This window comes from Oncorhynchus mykiss, chromosome 1, assembly GCF_057628025.1.
Source record: "Oncorhynchus mykiss isolate SJ-2025 chromosome 1, ASM5762802v1, whole genome shotgun sequence".
Taxonomy (NCBI): domain Eukaryota; kingdom Metazoa; phylum Chordata; class Actinopteri; order Salmoniformes; family Salmonidae; genus Oncorhynchus; species Oncorhynchus mykiss.
The window spans coordinates 68,236,777-68,263,485 of NC_143022.1; the positions used below are offsets into that span (position 1 = coordinate 68,236,777).

Genomic DNA, 26,709 nt, shown 5'->3' on the forward strand with positions numbered 1-26,709 from the left:
AAAAGTGGTGATTCTAACTGACCGAATACAGGGAAATTTTACTAGGATTAAACGTCAGGAATTGTTGAAAAACTGAGTTTAAAAGTATTTGGCTACGGTGTGTATGTAAACCTCCAACTTCAACTGTATTCAGAGCCATATCCCTGTAATGCTTAAATAATATATTCTGTCAAGTGTTGTGGTTGCAGGTTCACATGGCACATCTAAAGCCTTTTCTTTTGGGGTGATTCTATAGGCCACCAAGTGCTAACAGTCAGTATCTAAATAATGTGTGTGAAATGCTTGATAGTGTATGTGATGTAAACAGAGTCTACTTTCTTGGGGACCTGAATATTCTTCTTATTGTAACCAGTGTCTGTAATCTGGTTCAGGTTATTAATCAACCTAGCAGGGTGTTTACAAACACTACATGAACAAGGTCATCCACATGTATCGATCACATTTTTTCTAATACTGTAGAACTTTGTTCTATTTTTATTTATTTCACCTTTTTTTAACCAGGAAAAGACCATTGAGACCCAGAGTCTCTTTTTCAAGGGAGACCTGGCCAAGAAGGCAGCAACAATCAATACATTACATAATTAAAACATACGACAATAAGATCCAGACTAAAAAAAGCATTCACACTCCTCTGTAACGGTCTCCCATCAATATTTTTAATTCATTCAGTGGCACTAACATATCTAGATGAAGCATGGATTGTAGACTATTCCATGCCTCTGGTGCACAAGAAGAGAAGACAGTCTTGCCTAATACTGTGAATGTCTTGGGGACTTTAAGTAGCAACCACCTAGCAGTCCGGGTATGGTAACTGCTGGTGGTGAAGGAGACCAGACTGACTATAGAGGGAGTTTACCCAAAAGGGCTTTGTAGATGAACTCATAAAAATGTATATTTCTGTGCATATAAAGTGAGATCCAACCTACCATTTGGTACAATGTGCAATGGTGGGGGAGTGACTTGGCATTTGTAATAAAGCACAAGGATGCATGAGTCCAGTCTCTGTAAGACGGAGGAGGTTGCATGCATATACAAGTCGCCATAATCAATTACAGAGAGAAAAGTGGCCTGAACAAGCTTCTTTCTAGCTATAAGCGGGAAGCAAGCCTTATTACAAAAATAAAAACAACATTTCAATTTAAGCTTTGTCACAAGATTATCCACATTAACTTTAAAGGACAACTTGTCATCCAACCAAATACCTAGGTATTTGTAGGATGACACTTTTTCAATGGATAAGCCACCAGATGTGACAATGCTAACGTTCTCCGGCAGAGTTCTATGTCTGGTAAAGGTCATGAATTTAGTTTTTTTGTACATTCAAGACCATAAAGGGAGGCCTGCAGTGACTGAAAATCAGTCTCGAGCTCTTCAACAGCCTGAACCAGAGAAGGAGCACATGAACATGACTATCATCTGCATATAGATGTAACTTTGCTGGTTGCATCCCATTTCCCAAATCATTCATAAAAATTGAAAACACAGGAGCTAAAAATGGAACCCTGGGGCATACCTCTATTAATATCAAGAAAGCTAGGCTTGTGATTGTCAGTATATACACACACACACTGTGTTCTGTCAGAAAGATAGTTCCTAAACCAATTTACTGCCCCTTCGCTGACACCAATGAGTCTAGCTAGCAACAATTCATGATCAACTGAATCAAAGGCCTTTGATAAATTCACAAACAGAGCAGCATAATGTTGCTTTTTATCAAGAGCATTAATGATGTTGTTTGCCACTGCCATAGCTGTGCCCCGATCTAAAGCCAGACAGAACCTCACTCAGTATGTTATTTTTAAATAAGATGTTTTAACTGTGAGTTCACTAGGGATTCATAGACTTTGGCCAGGATAGGGAGTTTAGAGATAGGACGATAGTTATTAGCATCTGAGGGGTCTCCACCCTTTAGCAGTGGGACGACTGATTTCCAAATGCTGGGTATGGAATTGGTCAAGAGACTCAAGTTGAAAATGTGAGCCACAGGTTCAGTAATACCAGCTGCTTTCTTTAAGAGGTAGGTGGTCCAGGTTGTCTGGACCTGCAGACTTGTTAGTGTCTGTAGCCTGTAGTGCTTTATAGACCTCAGTATAAGATACAGGCTGGAAGCTAAAATGGTTCACATGAGAGCCTATATCATAGTTGACTGTAACAGAGCTTATATTAGAGACCTGAGCCCCACCATTATCAAAAACTGAACCAGCAGATGCTTGTTTAAAAAAAAATGTGTTTGTTGGGGCAGCAGGTAGCTTAGTGGTTAGAGCATTGGGCCAGTAACATAAACGTTGCTAGATCGAATCCCTGAGCTGACAAGGTAAAAATCTGTCTTTCTGCCCCTGAACAAGGCAGTTAACCCACTGTTCCTAGGCTGTCATTGTAAATAAGAATTTGTTCTTAACTGACTCATTAGAATCCATCATTAAATGGTCAGGAAGGCTAGAGGATAGATTAGAACCTGACACTGATTTGATTAGCTTCCAGAACTTGGTAGGGTTGTTTAGGTTCTCTGCGACTGCATTTAGATAGTCATCTGATTTGGACTTCCTGATAAATCCTGTGCATTTGTTTCTTAGCGCTCTAGCTTCAGGCCAAGATGTATTTATCTTTCCAATATATTCTGCCTAGTATTCTGACAACCAGGGATTGTCCCTTCCACCGATTCTAAATTTATTCAAAGTGCATGTTCAACACAAATCGACACATTTCATATAAAAATAGTCCCAGGCAGTGACAACATTGAGAATCAGACTTACTCTGTCAATGTTATGGTACGGATCATGTAACTGTCTAAAATGTATTTTACAAATATAATTGGGTTTGGTCATTTTTGTATTTCTAGCACAAGCAATTGCACAGTGATCACTGACATCACTACAGAACATCCCAGTCCATGTGTATTTGTGAGGGGTATTCGTTAGAATAATGTCCAATGGCGTTGATTTGTTAGGTGCTCTGGGATTCGGTCTTGTTAGGGCATTAATGAATTGAGCGAAATTCAGAGTCACACATTTCTTTAAAAGAGTCCGATACAGGATGTAAGCATGTCCCAGTTCAAATCTCCTAAAATAATGAATTTAGAGTAATTTAGCTTGTGCAGTTAAGTGCGTCTCCCGAAACCGAGGGCGGTCTGTATGTTGCAGCCGACTACAGTGATGTGGAAGTCCTTATATTGCGTTCACTTTAACCGCAAGCAATTCAAAATGTTTGGCTTTGGTAATCGAGAGAATTTCAGATGTGTTAAACTCAGATTTCACATTAATTGCAACCCCTCCTCCTTTACTCATCCGATCCGTTCTAAAAACCGTGTACCCATCAATAGAAATCCAGTTATTTGACACGTAATGGTTTATAATTTGTCTTTTTGACCCATATTCTAATCATATCTATTTTTGTGAATAGACTTCGGACATTAACATGCATGAGGCCAAAACCTGCTATGTTTCTAAAATAATAGGGAGTCGGTACATTACCAGAGATCAACAATAAAAGCATAACAACATATCTAATTTGCCCAATGCGTGAGGACTTGGTGGAGCCAGCACCATTGTCAATAAAACGAACTGAGTCTTTCGACACAGAAAAAAAGTCCTTCAATAGTTTGAGATTTTGGAAGTATGCTATCAAGTGTAGTAGGTCCATTTGCGTTTGAGAGTGGTACAAATGTAATTGCAGAGAGAGACCAAGTTCCTGGTGGTATTGACATGATGGTCTCGGAGTGTTTGCAAATTGTATGGCATAAGGCAAATAAAATTCACTCACCCATTGATCATTCAGCCTATTTAATGCAAGATGGCATTGAGTAAAGTGCAGGCACAGTAACAGATACATAACGGCGGTTTTTAGAGGTATTTCAGCACAGGTGTGCAATGACCAGTAAACGTTGTGTAGAACGTAGATTTTCCCACGGCCCATCAGGTTTTCCAATCCGATAACCGCTTCTCGGCTCCTAGCCTTCAGTGCGCATCTGCGCTCGCGTAGCAGGCCTTGCGCGCAGACAAACGCTCCTAACTCGGAGAGCTCCAACTCCAGCAAGGTGTAGAAAAAAATAAAGGCCTTCTCAATCGGAAATCTTTGTACAAGTAAAATAGAGACTGAGATCTAAAAAATAATAGTTGTTATATACAGCATCCACCTTAACATAAATTATTTGCTTCTGTAAACAGGATCAGGGTCATTAAAAACTCTGATCTCAAGGATCACACATACAAACGGGCAGACTGATTGGCTACCATCTTGGATTTGGGGACCTTCAAATGCTGCAGAAATGTACCCATTGGATGCAGTGATCACAATATAGTGGCTATATCCAGGAAAGCCAAAGTTCAAACAGCTGGGGCTAAAATAGTGTGTTGGAGATCATACAAAATATTATGCTGTGACTTACGTGGCTGATGTAAAAAAAACGTGTTGGTCTGATGTGATTAATGAGGAGCATCCAGATGCTGCACTTGATGAATTTATGAAATTGCTTCATCAAATTATTGATATAAACATGCACCTGTTAAGAAACTGACTGTTGGAACTGTTAAGGCTCCATGAATTGATGAGGAATTGAAAACTGTATGGTTGAAAGAGATGGGGCAAACAGAGTGGCTAATAAGTCTAATTACACATCTTCCTGGCTGACTTACTGCAAATTGAGAAATGATGTGGCTAAACTCAACAAAAAGAAGAAGAAACTGTATTATGAAGCCAAGATCAATGATGGGAAAAAAACTTTGTACTACTTTAAATTAAATTATGTGCAGAAAGACAAATTCAACTCCATCTTTCATCAAAACAGATGGCTTATTCATCACAAAACCATTTGATGTTGCCAATTATTTGAATGATTACTTCATTGGCAAAGTGGGCAAACTTAGGCAGGAAATGCCAACAAACAGTGAGCAATTGCATAAATTCATGCATAAAAAAAAACTATTAATGAAAGAAAAACATTGCAAGTTTGAATTTTATAAAGATATTTTGGGAGAGGTGGGAAATTATTGTTATTGATCAATAATGACATTGACAACTTAGATGGAAAGCTACTGAGGATGGTAGCTAACTCCATAGCCACTCCTATCTGTCATGTTTAGAATCTGAGCCAAGAGCAAAGTCTTTGTCCTCAAGTCTGATGGGAAGCAAAAGTAATGGTAAAGCGGCTTTTACTGGTTCTAACAGCAGAGCTATAAGCTTGCTGCCAGCTCTTAGCAAACTGTTGGAAAACAATTGTGTTTGACCAAATACAATGCTATTTCTCTGTAAACAAATGAACAAAAGACTTTCCCGCATGCTTATAGAGAAGGGCACTCAACATGTACTGCACGGACACAAATGACTGATGATTGGTTGAAAGAAATTGATTATAAGAAGATTGTGGGAGTGGTACTGTTAGATTTCAGTGCAGCCTTTGACATTATTGACCATAACCTGTTGTTGAAAAAACTTATGTGTTATGGTTTGTCAACCTCTACCATATCGTGGATTCAGAGCTATCTATCTAATAGAACTCAAAGGGTTTTCTTTAATGGAAGCTTCTCTAATGTCAAACATGTAAAGTGTGGTGTACCGCAGGGCTGCTCTCTAGGCCCTCTACTCTTGTCTATTTTGTTACCAATGATCTGCCACTGGCATTAAACAAAGCATGTGTGTCCATGTATGCTGACAATTCAATCATATACGCATCATTAACCACAGCTAGTGAAGTCACTGAAACCCTTAAAGAGTTGCAGTCTGTTTTGGAATGAGCGGCCAGTAATAAACTGGTCTTGAATATCTCTAAAACTAAGACAATTGTATTTGGTACAAATCATTCCTTAAGTTCTAGACCTCAGCTGAATCTGGTAATGAATGGTGTGGCTTTTGAACAAGTTGATAAGACTAATTTACTTCCCGTTACCTTACATTGCAAACTGTCATGATCAAAACATATAGATTCAATGCTTGTAAAGATGGGGAGAGGTCTGTCCGTAATATGCTCTGCTTTTTTGACACCACACTCCAAAAAGCAAGTTCTGCAGGCTCTAGTTTTGCCTAATCTTGATTAGTGTCCAGTCATGTGTTCCAGTGCTGCAAGGAAACACCTAGTTAAGCTGAGGCTGGCCCAGAACAGAGGTGCATGTTTTTCTCCTCATTGTAATCAGAGGGCTGATAAATACTATACATGCCAGTCTCTCTTGGCTACAAGTTGAGGAGAGACTGACTGCATCACTTCTTCTTTTTCTAAGAAACATTGTGTTGGAAATCCCAAATTGTTTGCATAGTCAATTTACACACAGCTCTGACACACATACTTACCCCACCAGACATGCCACCAGGGGTCTTTCCACAGCCCTAAATCCAGAACAAATTCAAGAAAGTGTACAGTATTATATAGATCCCTTATTGCATGGAACTTCCTTCTATCTCATATTGCTCAAATAAACAGCAAACCTGGTTTCAAAAAACAGATAAAGCAACACCTCATGGCACAACAACTCTCCCCTATTTGACCATGACAGTTTGTGTGTATGCATTGATATATAGGCTACATTTTTTAAAATGTAGTTCTGTCCTTGAGCTGTTCTTGTCTATTGATGTTCTGTATTTTGTCATGTTTCATGTTTTGTGTGGACCCCAGGAAGAGTAGCTGCTGCTTTTGCAACAGCTAATGGGAATCCTAATAATATAACAAATACCAAATACATCCACAGTGCGATTTCAATTGATGTCATTTTTTGTCAAATTTAAGAATGATTGTCTTTTGTTGAATTTATATAAAAACATTCCAAACAGGTTAAGCATTATCTAATCTAAATAGACCACGATTACACTATTTGTATCCGTTTGCATCAGTTTAAATTAAGAACTTTTATTTTGAAATCGAACCGCAAATTCCACTATTGTGGCTAAACGTTATTGTGGCTAGCTTGACATAGGTTACTCTGGCAGTGTTGACCGCTGCCGGAAACAACGGCTCTCCAGATTACCTGGTTTTCCGTGTGGAGGCATGCATCGAAAACTTGGGTTAGCGTGCTGCTACAAAGGACACATATAGGTGAATTCATATATTTGCAAGCTATTCATCTGACTGATAAAGAAAATGCCATTAACTTGCCAGCTATCTTGAAAATGCTGGGGTAAAAAAGCTAGCTAACTCCCACCATCAGAGTTCACTTTAGTTGGCTGTGGAAAAAAAAAGAAAAAAAGTTAACTTTAGCTGGCTAAGTGGACTGTAGAAAAGAACTAGCTATATTTTAAAAAGATTAGCTAGTTACTGACCTTTCAACAGTTTTTGTCACACTACTTAGTTCACCTGCCTGTTTGATGTATTGGTGACTGAAAGTTGGCAAGAAAAATGTCCCTCCTAATTTTACTGCAAATAGTCTGTTTTGATATAATTTGGCTCATTATGCTTGTGCACATTTACATGTTCCATTAGCTAGTTAGCTAAATTACTGACATGTTAGCTAATTCTTCATGTTTTTATTGCATTTCAGGTAGAGTGGCATTACTGACAAGCCAGAATGCTGACAGGCCAAAATGCTGACAGACCAGGGCCCATATTCACAAAGAATCTCAGGAGTACTGATTTAAGGATAAATTATGCCTTCAAAATCAAATCAAATTGAATTAGACACTGTGCAAAAAACAGGTGTAGTAGACCTTAGTGAAATGCTTACTTACGAGCCCCTAACCAACAGTGCAGTACAAATAAGAAATAAAAGTAACAATACTGTGGCTTTCACACAGAGTACAATTCCATTGACAAGGGGGAGGTTATCCTAGATCACTATCCTTACTCTGAGACACTTTGTAAATATGGGCCCTGGAAGAAAGCTCTTGCCCAATACATCGCACAGCAGTCGCTTTAACCCTGTTCTAAGGTCCTGTGGTGGACAACCCTGTTCCTGGAGTCCCGCAGGATTTTGATCCAACTAGGCTCTAAACCAGGGGGTGTTTTCAGTTCACTTGAACGTTTGCTACGTTGCTGAACGGGTTTGTACAGAACGACATGTTTTCCCAAAATGTTTTTTGAACAGACAGATAGATGTGTTTGTTCCGTTCAGTGGGTGTGCCGGGGTGTGGCTTGAAGCAACAAGTGGCGTATTTAAAGGGCAGCGGTGCATTTTAAACCCACAACCTAACCCTTACCCGTTTCAACTGGTTGTTTAGTACAGCACCACTTCTGTTCAATTTAACGTTCTATCACATTTTTATGTACGGAACGCAGCCCTTACCAAAGCCTAAATTCAACACACCTGGTCTTCCAGGTCGGTTAAATCAAAAACACGTAGTGCCTGGGCCCCTCAAAGACCAGGGATGCCTACCCCTGCCCTAGAGGTATTAGTCAATGCTTATGAACTGAATATTGTTTCTAAATTTCCATATATCGATGACACTAACAAAAAAAAAGTTGAATTGTTCAGTAACATGTGCAGTAAATTGTATCATGGCTTTGGTGATGAAAGGTACATAATACATTGTCATCTCATCTTCACGTTGCCTGACTGAATACTGTGGCTTTCAGTGGTACTGGAAGCAAGGGCCTTACCTGGGAGTAGAGCAAGTCTCTTTCTCTTGCAGCAATTCTGTCAACATGTCTTGTATGTAACCATTCAAATTCATACAAACTGCTACTGATGCAATCACTGACTTATATTAAATTTGTCTACTTGTCCCATTCTTCAATTTGGTCTAGGATATATTTTAGTTGACACACAACATGAATAAAAATGTATTCACGAAAGACACAAGACTTGCATTGACTTTAGACCTTTTTAATCACAAGCTAAGTGTTGTCTTTGTGTTTAAGTTAGTGTAAAAATTTTGTGTGAAGACCAATGTGAAACATGCTATGAAAGTAATTTTTTAGTAATTAACTAAATGAAAATTAGTTTATACAAAACTTTATTGCATTTGGTCATCCCCAAAGGGGTGCACAACTTAATATTAGCAAGGTGTTCATGTTTTGTACACTGTATATTATGGCACCACGTCTCATCTCACTAACAATTGTTAAGGTGAAAAGAAAATTCCACTATTGTGGCTAATCTCTATTGTGGCTAGCTTCACATAGGTGATTTACTCAATCATGACATCATGCTCCTTTTTGACTATATTTAGCTAGCTGCTAGCTTAGATGCCTGTGATTGGTTGCAAAATAAGGTCTCAACAAACTGCTTCAAAGATGGATGTTGAGAATTAGTTTATTGACAATCCTATTCATTAAGTATCCACTGTAATTGCTTAATAATAAGTTATCCAGCTAACATAAGATTGCTAACATGCATTGCTTCTGACACATGACGCGGTCCTGCTTGTTTTGCCAAAAACATAATTTACATGAGCCAAGTGATAACTGAGCAATAGCTTTCAACCAATGGAACTTTTAAAGATAATTAACAATATGTAAATAATTAAAACAAAAGCAAACTAAGTTAAGAACTATTGCCTTTTTGAGTGAACTTTGTAGATGGCGGCCCTGTGGAAGTTCTTCGTCCAAAGCTTGTAGAACGCATGCACTGAAACAATTAGAAAACAAAAACAAAATTAGGATACTGAAAACATTTTATATTTTGGCATTTCAAAACAGTAAACTCAGTGGCTAATGGGTGGGTTTGGCTTTGGAAAAATTGGGTCAGTTTCCTTGATGTTGCTATGCTTCTCACTGAAACTGGCATTTTATATATTTTTCAGCAAGGAAACAATGTTTCTGCCTTGAATTAATGCAATATAAACAAATGATGTAGCTAGCATAAACTGGGATTTAGGCCTACTAAATATACTTTTAAATGTGTGGCCAACCGTTCCTTGCGAGCCACAGCCTAGCCTCAACACAATTGATTCAAACTAATCAACTAATTATGACATTCAATCCAGACTTGGGACTTCATCATTAAGAGACAGACTTGGGACTTCATCATTAAGAGACAGTTGTATACTAGTTGTCTCTTCTTCCTAACTCAGGTGTATACAGCGTGAATGGAAGAAAAACAAGATAATGTAACGAACCTGAGTTTATAAGCGCGGATATCGACTCTGCCGCACGAGCATGCTTTTGCGGCACAGTCGATAGCGCGCTGGACTTCGGGCTAGAAGGTCGAGGGTTCGAGTCCTACTCCCTGCTTGTTTCATTACAATAATATTGAGTTATGCCTAATATGGCAATTTATTTTTCAAAATCAATTATTGTTAACTTACATCTCAAAGCCATGTGACCACCATTTGCCTCATGCAGCGTGACACATCTCCTTCGCGAAGAGATGACCAGAGTGTTGATTGTGGCCTGTGTAATGTTGTCCCACTCCTCTTCAATGGCTGTGTGCAGTTGCCGCTATAGTCAGCGTACATCGTTGTCACGATATTATCTAAAGTAACGTCAGTCAGCATAGCTAATATAACTAACGCGTTAGTAAACCCGCTACAATCATGCAGTAATGTTAGTGTACAGTCAGTCAGCAGTTACACCAGTGGGTCCCTTGGAAGACTTCCATGTTGTGCTGGAAAGTCATAGCCAGCTAGCTAACATAACATCCCTCTGAGTAGGGTGTTTCAGTAGGCTAAACTAGAAAGCTGCATTGCAGTGACACTGAAACAATGTCACTCTCTATTTCTCTATTGCTTCTCCTTCATTTTGGAAGAAATTCATTTGTTCTAAACTGTTCAACTACTGTCTCTCTCTAAGTCAACAACTCACCACATTTTATACAATGCAGTGCTAGCTAGCTGTAGTTTATGCTTTCAGTACTACATTCATTATCTGATCCTTTGATTGGGTGGGCAAAATGTCAGTTCATGCTGCAAGAGCTCTGATAGGCTGGAGGACATCCTCTGGAAGTTGTCATAATTACTGTGTAAGTCTATGAAGTGGGTGAGAACCATGAGCATCCAATGTTCTGTATTGAAGTCAATGTACCCAGAAGAGGACAGAAGCTATCTCTGAAATGACAGCTTATGGTAGAGAAATGAACATTCAATTCTCTGGCAACAGCTCTGGTAGACATCCCTCCAATCAACATGCCAAAATGCACGCTCCCTCAAAACTTGAAACATCTGTGGCATGTGTGTTCTGCACATTTTAGAGTGGCCTTTTATTGTCCCCAGCACAAGGTGCACCTGTGTAATGGTAATTCTGTTTAATCAGCTTCTTGACATGCCACACCTGTCAGGTGGATGGATTAGCTTGGCAAAGGAGAAATGTAAACATGTGTGCACAACATTGTAGACAAATAAGCTGTTTGTGCGTATAGAACATTTCTGGAATCTTTTATTTCAGCTCATGAAACGAACACTTTACATTGAATGTAAATATGTGAAGCTAGCCACAATACAGATTATCCACAATAGTGGAATTTGCTTGTCACTTTAGCATTTGTTAGTGAGATGAGACGTGATGTCATAATATACAGTGTACAAAACATTAAGAACACCATGCACTTATTTTTTGTTTAGTGTCATTTTAACAAACAATGAATGTATGGGCTACATTTATGAGAATAATACCTTATCAAGCTTGAAGATGATACACTCATTTATCACTCAAAATAAGCTTGGGGATTTGATCTTGCAACCTTTCAGTTACTAGTCCAACACTCTAACCACTAGGCTACGCTGCCGCACCATTAAAAGACATCAAAGCATTCACGTAAAAAATAGAAAGTGTTCAGTCAAATAATTCGTTAGATAGCTAGCTATCACATGAATTGTGCAAATATATGATAGCGCTAGCCAGTTAGTGGCATTGACCAATTTGAAACTGGTATCAACTAAATGTGTTTCACTCTATCCCATAAAACATGACATTGCTAACTAGGCATCAATTAGCAAACACACTTTTTTAGTTTATTAGGAAATGTAATTAATAAATTAGATCCCTGACAACTTTGGTAGGTAGCAAGCTAGATAGCTTGGTTTCCATTTTCCAACACATTTTTTCTAATCCCCCTGATTGGTCGTCAACGGTTGCTGGTCTTGGAACTCATGTATTCACCAGAAACGGCTTCTGTTAAAATGTTTGCCACTAGTGGCAATAAATATTGTTGCCACAGATTCACCACTAGTGGCAAACATTTGCAAAGTTCTGGCAACATTTTGTGGCACACTATTTAGTTTGCAGCTAATTTGCCATAAACATGTGGGAAATCTGTGATAACAAATTAATTTTTGTAAGGGTCAAGGTCTGGCTGTAAAACGTGGCTAGCTAGCTACTGCAGCTAGCCAATTTTACTTTTATCAGTTGTAGCCAAGCTAGCTTGCTTGATACTCACTCAATAACTTTAGCATACCGTGATTTTCTGGGCAATCCCGGTCGATTTATACATTAGAATCTACTATATATGGCTGTAGTCCTGTGTTTTATTGCCAAAAGGAACCCACTCATAACAGAGACAGACATGGTTGTGTTCCAAAACTGTTCACCCGTTTCTACGCCAAGCAAGGACAATGTTCCATTTGTTATTATAGTGTTTTAATTGTGTGTGTGTGTGGCACAGCTGCATATAAATGGATTCTGTTCATGTCTTATTATGAATTTGGGCAAATGAATACAATTTCTAATGAGTTTAATACATTTAATTGATTTCCTACGAAGTTTAATAGGCTACTACTACCCAATGAGGCCTAGCACACTCGCCGATGTGCAGCTTCAAAGCCATATCAGATACACTATACAGTATATACAAAAGTATGTGGACACCCCTTCAAATTAGTGGATTCGGCTATCATCAGGAGCTTCATGAAATGGGTTTCCATGGCAGAGCAGCCACACACAAGCCTAAGATCACCATGTGCAATGCCAAGTGTCGTTTGAAGTGGTGTAAAGCTCGCCGCCATTGTACTCTGGAGCAGTGAAAACGCGTTGTCTGGAGTGATGAATCACGCTTCACCATCTGGCAGTACAACGGACGAATCTGGGTTTGGCAGATGCCAGGAGAACGCTACATGCCCCAATGTATAGTGCCAACTATAAAGTTTGGTGGAGGAGGAATAATGTCTGGGGCTGTTTTTCATGGTTCGGGTTAGGCCCCTTAGTTCCAGTGAAGGGAAATCCTAATGCTACAATGACATTCTAGACGATTCTGTGCTTCCAACGTTATGGCAACTGTTTGGTGAAGGCCCTTTCCTGTTTCAGCATGGCAATGCCCCCTGTGTACAAAGCAAGGTCCATATAGAAATGGTTTGTTGAGATCAGTGTGGAAGAACTTGATGGCGTGCACAGAGCTCTGACCTAAACCCCATCGAACACCTTTAGAACGAATTGGAACACCGACTGTAAGCCAGGCCTAATCGGCCAAAATAAGTGCCTGACCTCCCTAATGCTCTTGTGGCTGAATGGAATCAAGTCCCTGCAACAATGTTCCAACATCTAGTGGAAAGCCTTTCCAGAAGAGTAGAGGCTGTTATAGCAGCAAAGGGGGACCAACTCAATATTAATGCCCATGATTTTGGAATGAGATGTTCGATGAGCAGGTGTCCACATACACTACATGACCAAAAGTTTTTTTATTGTAAAATAGTGTGAAACAGGCAGTGGCTGGGCAGACACTTTCATTACAGGAATCATGAGGATAATGCACTTTACTGTTTGAACAAATCATGGTTTTATCTGCTGACAAAATAGGATTTGATTGAGGTGAGTAGGTATAATGTACAGATCGCAGCATTGCACAGCCAAGTGAAAAGGGTAAAAAAATGTGACTAGGCTATTGTCGCAGACTGGAGCCCTGAATCAGTCAACCAAAGTCACCAGTAATATAGGATGTAAGAATATAGAATTTCTAGAGGCCTACATCAATCAAATCAAAGGTAAATAGCATAGCCCATTGTTGAATGCATTGGTACAAAGTAAATTAAATCATTCAGGATTTGGCAGGTGGAACTATCCCAACCTAATAACTTTTAAGGCAGAGAGCAGCCCAGTCTCTCATTAGCTGCTGAAATTATCACGAGGAACATCTTCGACCCAGGCCCCTCTAATATAACCTGCTGTTTGTCTCGAGCAAATTGACACGAATCAACAGAGACACCCGGCGCTCACAGCAGCCTCTCCACGTTTCCAAGTAAATGCCAACAGGCCACTACTTGATTTTCTACTCCGTTGTCATTGGCGAGATGCAGTGCCTGTCATGCTGGGCCACAGGCATGGACTTTCCCTGCAGTATCCACCATCAGCAACTCGCTCTCGTCCTGCTTCCCCCATTGGAGTTCCATGTTGCCATTCTCTACCCGCCTGCAATCAACACTGAACGCCCCTTCTTTTCTCGGCTTTGCTTAGCGACCGTATTGGCTGTCAGGAACAGGAACGACCACCACGGCCGAAGAGAAGTGTCGTCCAAGAGACCGAACAGGGTTTCTGACTTTTATGTATCATTTTAAGAGTTTTTAATTAACATATACATTGTCTTATGTATTAGAAAGTCCATTCAGAATGACATTGAAAAGCGCCCGCGTACGTTTTTGTGTTTCGTTCGACACCGTGGAACTCAAGGGGGATATGTGCCTGACTTGTCTTGATAGCCATTTTTTTGCAGACAAAGAGAACTGTTGAGTAGTGTTTATAAAAGACAAAAGGGTAAGTTGAGAATATTAATAACCATGATTAATTACGGAATACATGTCATTTAGCTACTTTATGTCGCTAAATAACTGTACTGTATACGTCTGTCTGTAATTTGGTAACATATTTGTTCATCCTAGCTAGCTAATTAGCTAGCAGACCAACTCGATGTTGAAACTCACGTTAGCATCCAGCTAGTTGACGTTAGCTAGACACCGTTATTTGCGAAATGCAGCCATTTTTTTGGAGGAAGGTGGTGATCTGTCGGTGAAGTTTTTTTTGTTGCATAATGTTACCATTGATCTACCGAGGTATATTATCACAACTCCTACATCATGTCAAAAACATATCGCTTTAGACAGATCCTTACTTACAGCCAGGTCATGATGTAATGCCAACTATTGTCAACGTCCAGTGGTAGTAGTAGCTAACTAGCTACTGTAGATAGTTAAACAGTTAACCAGTGCTGTCTGACCGATGATAGGCCTACATCGGTTTAAATGGCCCAAAATGGCCCTATCTCATCTATCTCGCATGCAATGCTAAACTATTAGTTTATGATTGCCTAAATATTAGCATGTCATACTAATCTCACAACCTAAAAAATATTCAACCATTATGAATTAGGCTCGCGTTAGGTTGTTACGCTATAGCCTACCTCACCAATGCAGTGAATGGTCCAAATTATAATAGCGTTATAGCTGATGTCGTTCTGTGCAAGCACCATATCATAATTAATGCTATTATGAAGTGTTTCACGTCATGTTTATATCACAATAATGAATCCAAGAAGGTTCCCTACTGTAGTTGTGTCCATATCTGTGTCCCAGTTTGTCTTCCACCGTTGTCATTGTCATGCAGTAACCTGAAACGTCTGATTTATTGTAGGGCTAGCCTATCCCAAGGCTATGTAGGCATATTATTTAAGATAAGGGAACTTGATTGTCAGTTAAGTTTGCACAGAATGGAAATGTGTCTTAGAAGATCTGGCTTACATTAAAAGGGTAAAAGCAGACATTAAACATACACATTACACACAAACACTAAACGTGTACATGTCAGTCCATCAGTCTTATTTAGGATTGCCACTACATTTGGAAGGATGCGTGCAGTGGGTGGGTGTTGTCGAAGACCTGGAGGGCTTTCCTTGTGATGTTCTGTGTACACTTATTGGAGTTGTGGCTCTTTCCTACAAATTGTGCTAGTTTACTCCTGTTCCTGACTGAGAAAGTCCAATACCAGGAAGAGATGTTGAAATGAGAACACTATCAGGTGTACACCATGATCAGTGTGTGTTTGCTTGCATTAACTTATTAGCTTCCTAAGTAGGAAGAGACACCGACTTGCCTTTTTGTTAATGAGGTAATTGTTTTCCTGGAAGATAGGTTTGTGGTCTTAAATTGTCCCCGAGTATTTCAAATGTGACTTGTTCCACGTCCCAGCCATTCATGGTGACGTGCTCAAAAGAGGGACTTGCGTTGTTCCCCAGCTTACCCTCCAAGCCACAGTTCTTTAGACTTGGTGACATTGAGGTCAAGGAAGCTATTGTCAATCCCCTTCACAAGGCAGTCAATTAACTGGGAGTAGCTTGAGCTAGAATTGCCCTCCAAGCAAGCAACCAGAGCCATGTCGTCCGCATATTTGATGAGGTCGCTGTTATTGCATGCCATTTCATTAGTGTATATGGAGAACAGGAGAGGTGACATGACACAACCTTGTGGGATGCCTGTGTTCAGGACAAGGTGGTCCTGATAATTAAAGATAATTAAATAAAACATATTTTATTGTCACATCTTTAAAGATCAGCTGCCACTAAAAATCAAATTAGAAAACAGCCTATGTGGCACCCAGGGTGGGAAATTACCAGCCAAATGCTGGTAGGTGTTGGCATTGGCTGTCAGAATGGCTATTCTTACCAGAGACATTGGCAGGTGGTCATCACAGAGCATTTGGGAGTAGTTTTCCTGCCCCAAATGTGTGTGTGTCAGCTGTGGAAGAGAGAATCTCAATGCTACAGTGGTGAAAGTGGGGTGGGGTACAGCATAGGTTCAAACAAGAGAGAAAGATGTAGACCTTGCCTGCTGGAACAGGTATAGAACACACTCTGATATTCACTGTCTGTCCATGTTCTGTGTTGTTCTTTGAAATCACTTTCAATCAATTTCAAAACCATTCAATAAATGTCTGTATGGTCCAATTCCCGGAGCCACCCATACGCAAAAATATATGCATGCGTGACTGTAACTCGCTCTGGATAAAAGTATCTGCTAAATGGCATATATTATTGTTTTAACATTACAATGCGTGCATGTGTTTTCTGTCATTTTATCCTCATAGTTTTTTTTGTGAGGGGGCTGGTAAAACATTTTAGTGGCTGGTAAAATTTGGGCATCCACCAGCCACTGTGTTAACTTCCCACCTTGGTTGCGTCGATATGAGTCAGAAATATTTATTCTACTGTCAAAATTGACCACTAAGTGGATAGGATAATTTTGGTCATAGTCAATCTCGTCCATAAGAGTTTTGTGATACTTGTGGTCGTGACTGCATCACAACTTAAATGAAGGTTAGGTTTGTTTCAATCCAGCCCACAACTGGCAGCACACACATATTTGTTACACGCTTCATAGACAACAGGTGTGTACTAACAGTGAAATGCTTACTTACGAGTCCTTTTCTAACAATGCAGAGTTAAAGATAAAACAAAAAAAATAATAAAAATAGTGACCCAGGGAATTAAGAGTAAAAAAAACATGACTTTTTATATAGGGAGTAGAAAATATCATGGCTATATACAGGGAGTACCAGTACGAATCGATGTGCAGGGTTAGCTATGTACTGTACATATACAGTGCCTTTAGAAAGTATTCGTACCCCTTGACTTATTCCACATTGTTTTGTTACAGCCTGAATTCAAAATTGATTAAATTATTATTTTTCTTACCCATCTACACACAATAGCCCATAATGACAAAGTGAAAACATTGTTTAAATTCACACTCCTGTGTCAATACTTTGTAGAATAATCTTTGGCGGCGATTACGGCTGTGAGTCTTTCTGGGTGAGTCTCTTAATAGAGTCCACACCTGGATTGTGCAATATTCTGCCCATTTTCATATACACAAAAACATGTATGTAAATATGTCTGTCCTTGTTTGCCATCGGACGTCATTCAGCGATGTTCCTATTTGCAGATTCATTAGTAATTATACAAGCAGGTCACACATTTTTCCTGTCTATGAAAGACTACAACTTGTGTTGGTCGGTGCTTTGTACTCTGGCCCCATCTCTCCCCCAAAGCAGACTTTAAAAAATATATATATATTTTTACAAAGGAGGCGGAAACTAACAACAATCCTTTAGGCAAAACTGAAAGAACTGACCAGATGTAATTGCTTCAAGTAATTCCTCTCATCAACTCGAATTTGACGATGGAGCTTCTATTAGCTTCATGGTGACATTCAACCATACATGTTTCAACCGGAATGTAGCAAAGAGGATTCAAAGCTAAATCCAACTCTTTAATGTTTGAAGCTCCTCTACAGCCGATGCTAGCACCAAGAAGGCAGATGACAAATGCGGTGCCCAGTTAATTTCCCTTTAGTTTATCTAGTTATTAAACTTTAGTTTATCTACTTAAATCCATGTTGTGTATTGCTGGCTAATATACTACTTTGTTACAGTGGGGAGGAAATACAATTATTTGCTAACTTGGCTGGCTATCTAGGTAGGTAGCTAGCTAAGTTAGCTTGCTTAACAACTACCGGTATCCATATCTATGACAAAAAAATTAAGGTTTTACAATCGGAGATCTTTTGTATCTCGATATGTAAAACCTCTTCTCCTTTAAGTCGTAGATATGGCTAGCTACATAAACAGCAAGCTACAACCAGCCACCTAAAGCTAGGTTTACCAGCAAACGTTAGCGCATGACTGGAGTTGACTGGCTAGTTAGCCACGCACCTGCTAACTTGTTATGCGCAACGCCTCCCATTTGTAACTTGTTAGCAAACGTGTAACATCAGCAACTGTAGAATAAATGACTAGCTAGCTACTTAACATGATTGACGAGGGTTGACATTGGTTATGACCTTGGATGCATTTCAATCCCACAAAATGATAGGCTTAACGTAAGATAGCATTACAAACAGATGTAAGTATTGCATATATCATACATTTACTACCAAACAGTGAGGAGAAACAATAATACAACAATTTACTGTTGTAAATCTCTAAAACTGAAGCTTGTTTTACTATAAAGATATTTGCCTAAGCATGCCTGATGGATATGGCTGTAGGTAGATACTGTCTACCTACTTACCTATCTACCTAGGCTCATTTATACGCTCTGGTCACTGGGCAAAGTTTGAGGGTTATGCCATATTTCTATTAGGCTAGATATTGTTGTACATGTAATCTTTGTGCCTGTGCACATGTATGCATGTTCAACTAGTCTATCCTAATATTGATGTAATGCTGGCATGGTTCAACTGTTGTTCAAACTGTACAATAGAATATAATTGTTTTTGTTCTTTGTCCAACAGACAAAACAGTGTAGTGCCTGGGTTTCTTCCTGTAGTGGATTCCTTTGCCTGCGTGTGTCATTGTAGCAGAACTGTATCCCTGTTGAGGGATTAGACATGATGCTGGATTTCAAGCAGATGACTCATGAGGTGCTGAATGGCAATTTAATTATTACAACACTCCTCCCACAACTTTACAAGTATTCCCTGAATTTATTGTATGTTTCTTTGGAATGGCAATTTCATCGGGGCAACCTCTCCCATCATCTGCTTAACACCAGTTCTCTTAGCTACAGATTGTTACATCAGATAATGTGATTTAACCAAATATATTTTTGGTATCCATTACTGGGAGTTACAGGATAGGGACTGTTTGGTGTAGCACAGTGAATTTTAGACCTACCTTAGCGATGCTGTCTTTGGCCTCGATTTGTGGAAACCGGAGTGTGGCAGAGACACCAGACAATAACGGATTACAAAGGGAAAACCAGCCACATCGTGGACACCGACGTCTTGCTTCCGGACAAGCTAAACACCTCCTTCGCCGCTTTGAGGATAACACCGTGCCGAGGACAGTGGGCTCTCGTTCTCCGTGGCCAACATGAGTAAGACATTTAAGCGTGTTAACCCTTGCAAGGCAGCCGTGTCCTCAGAGCATACACAGACCAGCTGGCTGGAGTGTTTACAGACATATTCAATCTCTCCCTATCCCAGTCTGCTGTCCCCACTTGCTTCAAGTTGTCCACCATTATTCCAATACCCAAGAAAGAAAAGGTAACTGAACTAAATGACTATCGCCCCATAGCACTCACTTTTGTCATCACAACGTGCTTTGAGAGTCTAGTTAAGGATCGTACCACCGCCACCATACCTGACACCCTAGATGCACTTCAATTTGGATACCGCCCCAATAGATCCACAAATGTTGAAATCGCCATCGCACTGCATACTGCCCTATCCCATCTGGGCAAGAGGAATACCTTTGTAAGAATACTATTCATTGACTACAGCTCAGCCTTCAACACCATAGTACCCTCCAAGCTCGGGTCTGAACCCCGCCCTGTGCAACTGGATCCTGGACTTCCTCTCCCTCAATGTCATCAAAACGAAGGAGCTGATCGTGGACTACAGCAGACAGAGCACACCTCTATCCACGTTGATGGGGCCGCAGTGGAGGTGAAAAGCTCAGTGTACACTGACAATCTGAAATGGTTCAACCAAACAGACAGTGTGGTGAAGGCGCAATAGTGCCTTTTCAACCTCAGGAGGCTAGGAGACCTCAGGATCACTCTCCTTGGTCAAATAACCTTTACACAGCCTGGAGGTGTGTTGGGTCATTTGTCCTGTTGAAAAACAAACGATAGTCCCACAACGCGCAAACCAGATGGGATGGCATATCGCTGCAGAATGCTGTGGTAGCCATGGTGGTTAAGTGTGCTTTGAATTCTAAATAAACCACTGACAGTGTCACCAGCACAGCACCAGCACACCTCCTCATTCATGCTTCACAGTGGGAACCACACATGCGGATATCACCCGTTCACCTACTCTGCGTCTCACAAAGACACGGACAACGGTTAGAACCAAATATCAATCATTTGGACTAATCACAGCAAAGGACAGAGTTCCACTGGTCTAATGTCCATTGCTTGTGTTTCTTGGCCCAATCAAGTCTCTTCTTGTTAGAGTCCTTTTTAGTAGTGGTTTATTTGCAACAATTTGACCATGAAGGCCTGATTTCAGGGTAGTCTCCTCTGAACAGTTGATGTTGAGATGTGTCTGTTACTTGTACTCTAAAGCATTTATTTGGACTGTGATCTGAGGTGCAGTTAACTCAAATGAACTTATCCTCTGCAATTCTGGGTCTTCCTTTCCGGTGGCAATCCTCATGAGAGCCAGTTTCAATTTAGCTCTTGATGGTTTTTGCGACTGCACTTGAAGAAACTTTCAAAGTTCTTAATTTTCCGCATTGACTGACCTTCATGTTTTTGCCATAATATGGATTTGGTCTTTTACCAAATAGTGCTATCTTCTGTATACCACCCCTATTTTGTCACAACACAACTGATTGGCTCAAATGCATTAAGAAGGAAAGAAATTCCACAAATTAACTTTCAACAAGGCACACCTGTTAATTGAAATGCATTCCAGTTGACTACCCCATGAAGCTGGTTGAGAGAATGCCAAGACTGTGCAAAGCTGTCATCATCCCAAAGGGTGGCTACTTTGAAGAATCTGAAATATAAAATAAATGTTGATTTTGTTTAACACTTTTGGTTACTACATGATTCAGTTGAAGGCATTGTTTATGTCTACGCTATTAATCTAAAATGTAGAAAATTGTAAGAATTAAGAAAAACCCTTGAGTGAGTAGGTTTGTCCAAACCTTTGACTGGTACTGTGTATATATACACACACAGTGCATTCAGAAAGTATTCAGATCCCTTCACTTTTTCCACATTCTGTTACTCTACAGCCTTATTCTAAAACCGATTTAAATATTTTTTTTGTGGAAAAAGGAAAGGGGCCTGAGTACTTTCCAAATGCACTGTAAATCTGCAAATGTGAGGATGCATGGAATGCTTTATTAAAAAGGTTCATTTTCATGGGGCTTATGTTAACTGTCCACATTTACTTTTCCTCAGCCAACAAGAGGAGTAACGAACAGCAAAATCACTAACCTATGTTAATCTACTGTCCCCCATAGTAGAAAAGTTGACCTATTCTATTGGTCAGTTTGTTGTTCTGTGCGAGAAGGAAGTAGCCACTTCCAAAAAGACTATGGGACTGTTGTGGGATGATAGGTCCCAGATTTATACAACCGATAGGCCTGGGATACATCCAAAAGACATTACAGCAATGAGGATCATGCAATCGAATGTTAAATACAAAGCGTTGATAAACTATTTGTTCACATTTATTGCAGCAATGCGCACAAGGCAGTAGTGCGAATGTTCGTTCCATAAATCAATAAGTGGGAAATAAACATTGTGAGCGGTTTCATGTGACAGACATGAAAATATCTGTTAGAAATTTTAAGAGGGGAGATCAAAAATGCAACAATTAGCACAATTAAGATTGTGCCTTTGGCTACTGGTCAATGAAATTAAGTTGATTTGAAAACTAATAGAACATGAGGGAAAAAGGCTACTGGTTTCAATGGTATACTGAAGTCTTTATAAAATAATTGCCTGCACGTTTGGTTGGATTTTGGCTAGGCTACTTTGAAGCAAGGTAATACATGCCTCATAATATGTAGTAAAATGTTCACGCTTCAAACCAGGAAGCATATATTTTCAAAATGCATACGGCCTCCAGCTCATTGCAAAGTGGTGTGTGACGTGCTGAAGCCTGCCTAGTTGCCTACGGACTTGAATGGTGAATGGGAAGCTTGCTTTTTTTCCCCTCCCGGACAACTGGCCGGTGCCAATTTTATTTATCGGTTTTTCATTTCTTTGATTGGCCATAATCTGGCTGCTACAGGCTAACGGAAACCCTGGTGTCAGTATGTGTGTGCAAAAAAAGGTAAATACAGGTACTCTAGGTAGCCATTTGATTAGCTGTTTAGAAGGCTTATGGCTTGTTGTTAGAAGCTGTTCAGGGTCCTGTTGGTTACAGAGTGGGTGCATTGGTAGCGCTTGCCGTGCAGTAGCAGAGAGAACAGTGTTTTTTTGGGGGGGCCTTCCCTAGCAGAGAGCTCGGCCCTAGTGATGTCCTGGGCCGTAGGTACAGTGGCTTGCAAAAGTATTCACCCCCTTCACATTTTTCCTATTTTGTTGCCTTACAACCTGGAATTAAAATATATATTTTTTTGGGGGGGGGTTGTATAATTTGATTTACTCAACATGCCTACCACTTTGAAGATGCTACATATTTTTTATTGTGAAACAAACAATAAATAAGACAAAAAACACAACTTGAGTGTGAATAATAACTATTCACCCCCCCAAAGCCAATACTTAGTAGAGCCAGTTTTTGCAGTAATTACAGCTGCAAGTCTCTTGGGGTATGTCTCTATAAGCTTGGCATATCTAGCCACTGGGATTTTTGCCCATTCTTCAAGGCAAAACTGCTCCAGCTCCTTCAAGTTGGATGGGTTCCGCTGGTGTACAGCAATATTTAAGTCATACCACAGATTCTCAATCGGATTGAGGTCTGGGCTTTGACTAGGCCATTCCAAGACATTTAAATGTTTCCCCTTACACCACTCGAGTGTTGCTTTAGCAGTATGCTTAGGGTCATTGTCCTGCTGGACGTTGAATCTCCGTCCCAGTCTCAAATCTCTGCAAGACTGAAACAGGTTTCCCTCAAGAATTTCCCTGTATATAGCGCCATCCATCATTCCTTCAATTCTGAATAGTTTCCCAGTCCCCGCCGATGGAAAAACATGGATGGGATGGTATTCTCGGGGTGATGAGAGGTGTTGGGTTTGTGCCAGACATAGCATTTTCCTTGATTGCCAAAAGCAAAAACAAATTCTTTAAGCAATGGCTTTTTTGTGGCCACTCTTCCATAAAGCCCAGCTCTGTGGAGTGTACGGCGTAGTGGTCCTATGGACAGATACTCCAATCTCCACTGTGGAGCTTTGCAGCTCCTTCAGGGTTATCTTTGGTCTCTCCTTGCCTGGTCTGAGTTTTGGTGGGTGGCCCTCTCTTGGCACGTTTGTTGTGGTTCTTTCCATTCTTTTAATAATGGATTTAATGGTGCTCCATGGAAGTTTCAGATATTTTTTATAACCCAACCTTGATCTGTACTTCTCCACAACTTTGTCCCTGACCTGTTTGCAGAACTCCTTGGTCTTCATGGTGCCGCTTGCTTGGTGGTTGCAGGCCCTTGTTTAGTGGTGTTGCAGGCTCTGGGGGCCTTTCAGAACAGGTGTGTGTGTGTGTGTGTGTGTGTGTGTGTGTGTGTGTGTGTGTGTGTGTGTGTGTGTGTGTGTACTGAGATCATGTGACAGATCATGTGACACTTAGATTGCACACAGGTGGACTTTATTTAACTATGTGACTTCTGAAGGTAATTGGTTGCACCAGATCTTATTTAGGGGCTTCATAGCAAAGGGGGTGAATATATATGCACGCACCACATTTTTTAGAATTTCACTTCACCAATTTGAACTATTTTGTGTATGTCTATTACATGAAATCCAAATAAAAATCAATTTAAATTACAGATTGTAATGCAACAAAATATGAAAAACGCCAAGGGGGATGAATACTTTTGCAAGGCACTGTACTACCCTCTGTAGCGCCTTGCGGTCGGATGCCAAGTAGTTGCCATACCAGGAGGTGATGCAGCCAGTCAAGATGCTCTCTGATGTAGCTGTATAAATCTTTTTGAGGATCTGAGGGCCCATGCCAAATCTTTTTAGCCTCCTGAGGGGGAAGAGGCATTGTCATGCCCTCTTCACTACTGTGTGGATGTGTTTGGACCATGATAGATCCTTAGTGATGTGGACACAGAGGAACTTGAAACTCTCAAGCCACTCCACTACAGCCCCTCTGAGAATGGGGGTGCGCACGGCACTCCATTTCCTCTAGTCCACTATCAGCTCCTTTGTCTTACTGATGTTGAGGGAGAGGTTGTTGTTGTCCTGGCACCACACTTCTAAGTCTTGGACCTGCTCCCTATAGGCTGTCTCATCAATTTGGAGTGTAGCTGCATGTGACCCAATCGTAATGCCCGTAGTAAATGTGCCTTGGGATATCCCTATGGGGCTAGGGTTGGGGACGCTCTGTACGTTACACAATGCACATGGGACAATATGTTAAAATTCCAATAGCTCCACATTTTAATGACTTAACCTCAAACCAACTATGAATGGTAGAAATTCATAGACAAATATTGAAATAATTTAATTAAATCTTAACCTTTCTAGCTAGCGGAACCCCTCGACAACATTCCGCATTGACAAGTCCAATACAGCAAATGAAAGATAAACATCTTGTTAATCTTCCCATTGTGTCCAATTTCAAAAATGCTTTACAGCTAAAGCACAACATATTATGTTAGATCACCGCCAAGTCGGGAAAAAAAAACACAGCCATTTTTCCAGCCAAAGATAGGAGTCACAAAAAGCAGAAATATAGATAAAATTAATCACTAACCTTTGATCTTCATCAGATGACACTCATAGGACATCATGTTACACAATACATGTATGTTTTGTTCGATAATGTGCATATTTATATCCAAAAATCTCAGTTTACATTGGCGCCTTACGTGCAGTAATGTTTTGATTCCAAAACATCCGGTGATTTTGCAGAAATACTCATAATAAACATTGATAAAAGATACTAGTGTTATTCACAGAATTAAAGATAGACTTCTCCTTAATGCAACCGCTGCGTCAGATTTTTAAAAAACTTTACGGAAAAAGCATAATCTGAGAACGGCGCTCAGAACCCAAAACAGCCAGAGGAATATCCGCCATTTTGGAATCAACAAAGTTAGAAACAACACCATAAATATTCACTTACCTTTGATGATCTTCATCAGAAGGCACTCCCAGGAATCCCAGTTCGACAATAAATGACTGATTTGTTCCATAAAGTTCCATCATTTATGTCCAAATAGCCACTTGTTGTTAGCTTATTCAGCCCAGTAATCCATCTTCATGAGGCGCAGGCACTTCATCCAGACAAATCCCAAAAAGTTCCGTTACAGTCCTTTAGAAACATGTCAAACGATGTATGGAATCAATCGTTAGGATGTTTTTAACATAAAACATCAATAATGTTCCAACCGGAGAATTCCTTTGTCTTCAGAAAAGCACTGGAACGAGAGGTAACTCTGTCGGTAGCGCACGTCATGAGACCAAGGCTCTCTGCCAGACCACTGACTCAAATAGGTCTCATGAGCCCCTCCTTTATAGTAGAATCATAAAACCAGTTTCTAAAGAAGGTTGACATCTAGTGGAACCCCTAGGAAGTGCAACCTCATCCATATCTCAATGTGTATTCGGTAGGCCAAGCTTTGAAAAACTACAAACCTCAGATGTCCCACTTCCTGGTTGGATTTGTCTCAGGTTTTCGCCTGCCATATGAGTTCTGTTATACTCACAGACATCATTCAAACAGTTTTAGAAAGTTCAGAGTGTTTTATATCCAATACTACTACTAATAATATGCATATATTAGCATCTGGGACAGAGTAGGAAGCAGTTCACTCTGGGCACGCTATTCATCCAAAAGTGAAAATGCTGCCTCCTATCCCAAAAAGGTTAAAAGTGTGCAACATGAAAACTAGCCCCGGAGATACGCTATCCAAAGTCAAACCATCTTTGCCACGGTCACACAACAGTCGGCTGAAGCTAATTGTTGAAAAATAATTTGGCTAACACGGAACCCAAACCGGCTGCGCGTGTGCGCCATCGTGCATACATTTATTTTGTTCCCCTTCACCAAACGTGATTACGACACGCAGGTTAAAATATCAAAACAATCTCTGAACCAATGACATTAATTTGGGGACAGGTCTAAAAGCATTAAACATGTGTGGCAATTTAGCTAGTTAGCTTGCACTTGCTAGCTAATTTGTCCTGGGAAATTAACATTGAGTTGTTATTTTACCTGAAATGCATAAGGTCCTCTACTCCGACAATTAATCTACATATAAAACTGCCAACCAAATCGTTTCTAGTCATCTTTCCTCCTTCCAGGCTTTTTC

General features: G+C 40.2%; 1 protein-coding gene across 2 annotated transcripts in view; it reads left to right on the forward strand.

Annotated features, from left to right (window-relative positions):
- socs5b (suppressor of cytokine signaling 5b) overlaps positions 1–26,709 on the forward strand; it is an 87,287-nt gene that overhangs the window by 24,425 nt on the left and 36,153 nt on the right. The window contains exon 1 of one of the 2 annotated variants that reach the window (XM_021608186.3): positions 13,891–14,533. The exons of the other annotated variant lie outside the window; for it this stretch is intronic. The gene's annotated coding sequence lies outside the window, so the exon portion shown is untranslated. Of the gene's footprint in view, positions 1–13,890; positions 14,534–26,709 lie in introns of those variants that run through there. 2 annotated transcript variants of the gene reach the window in all.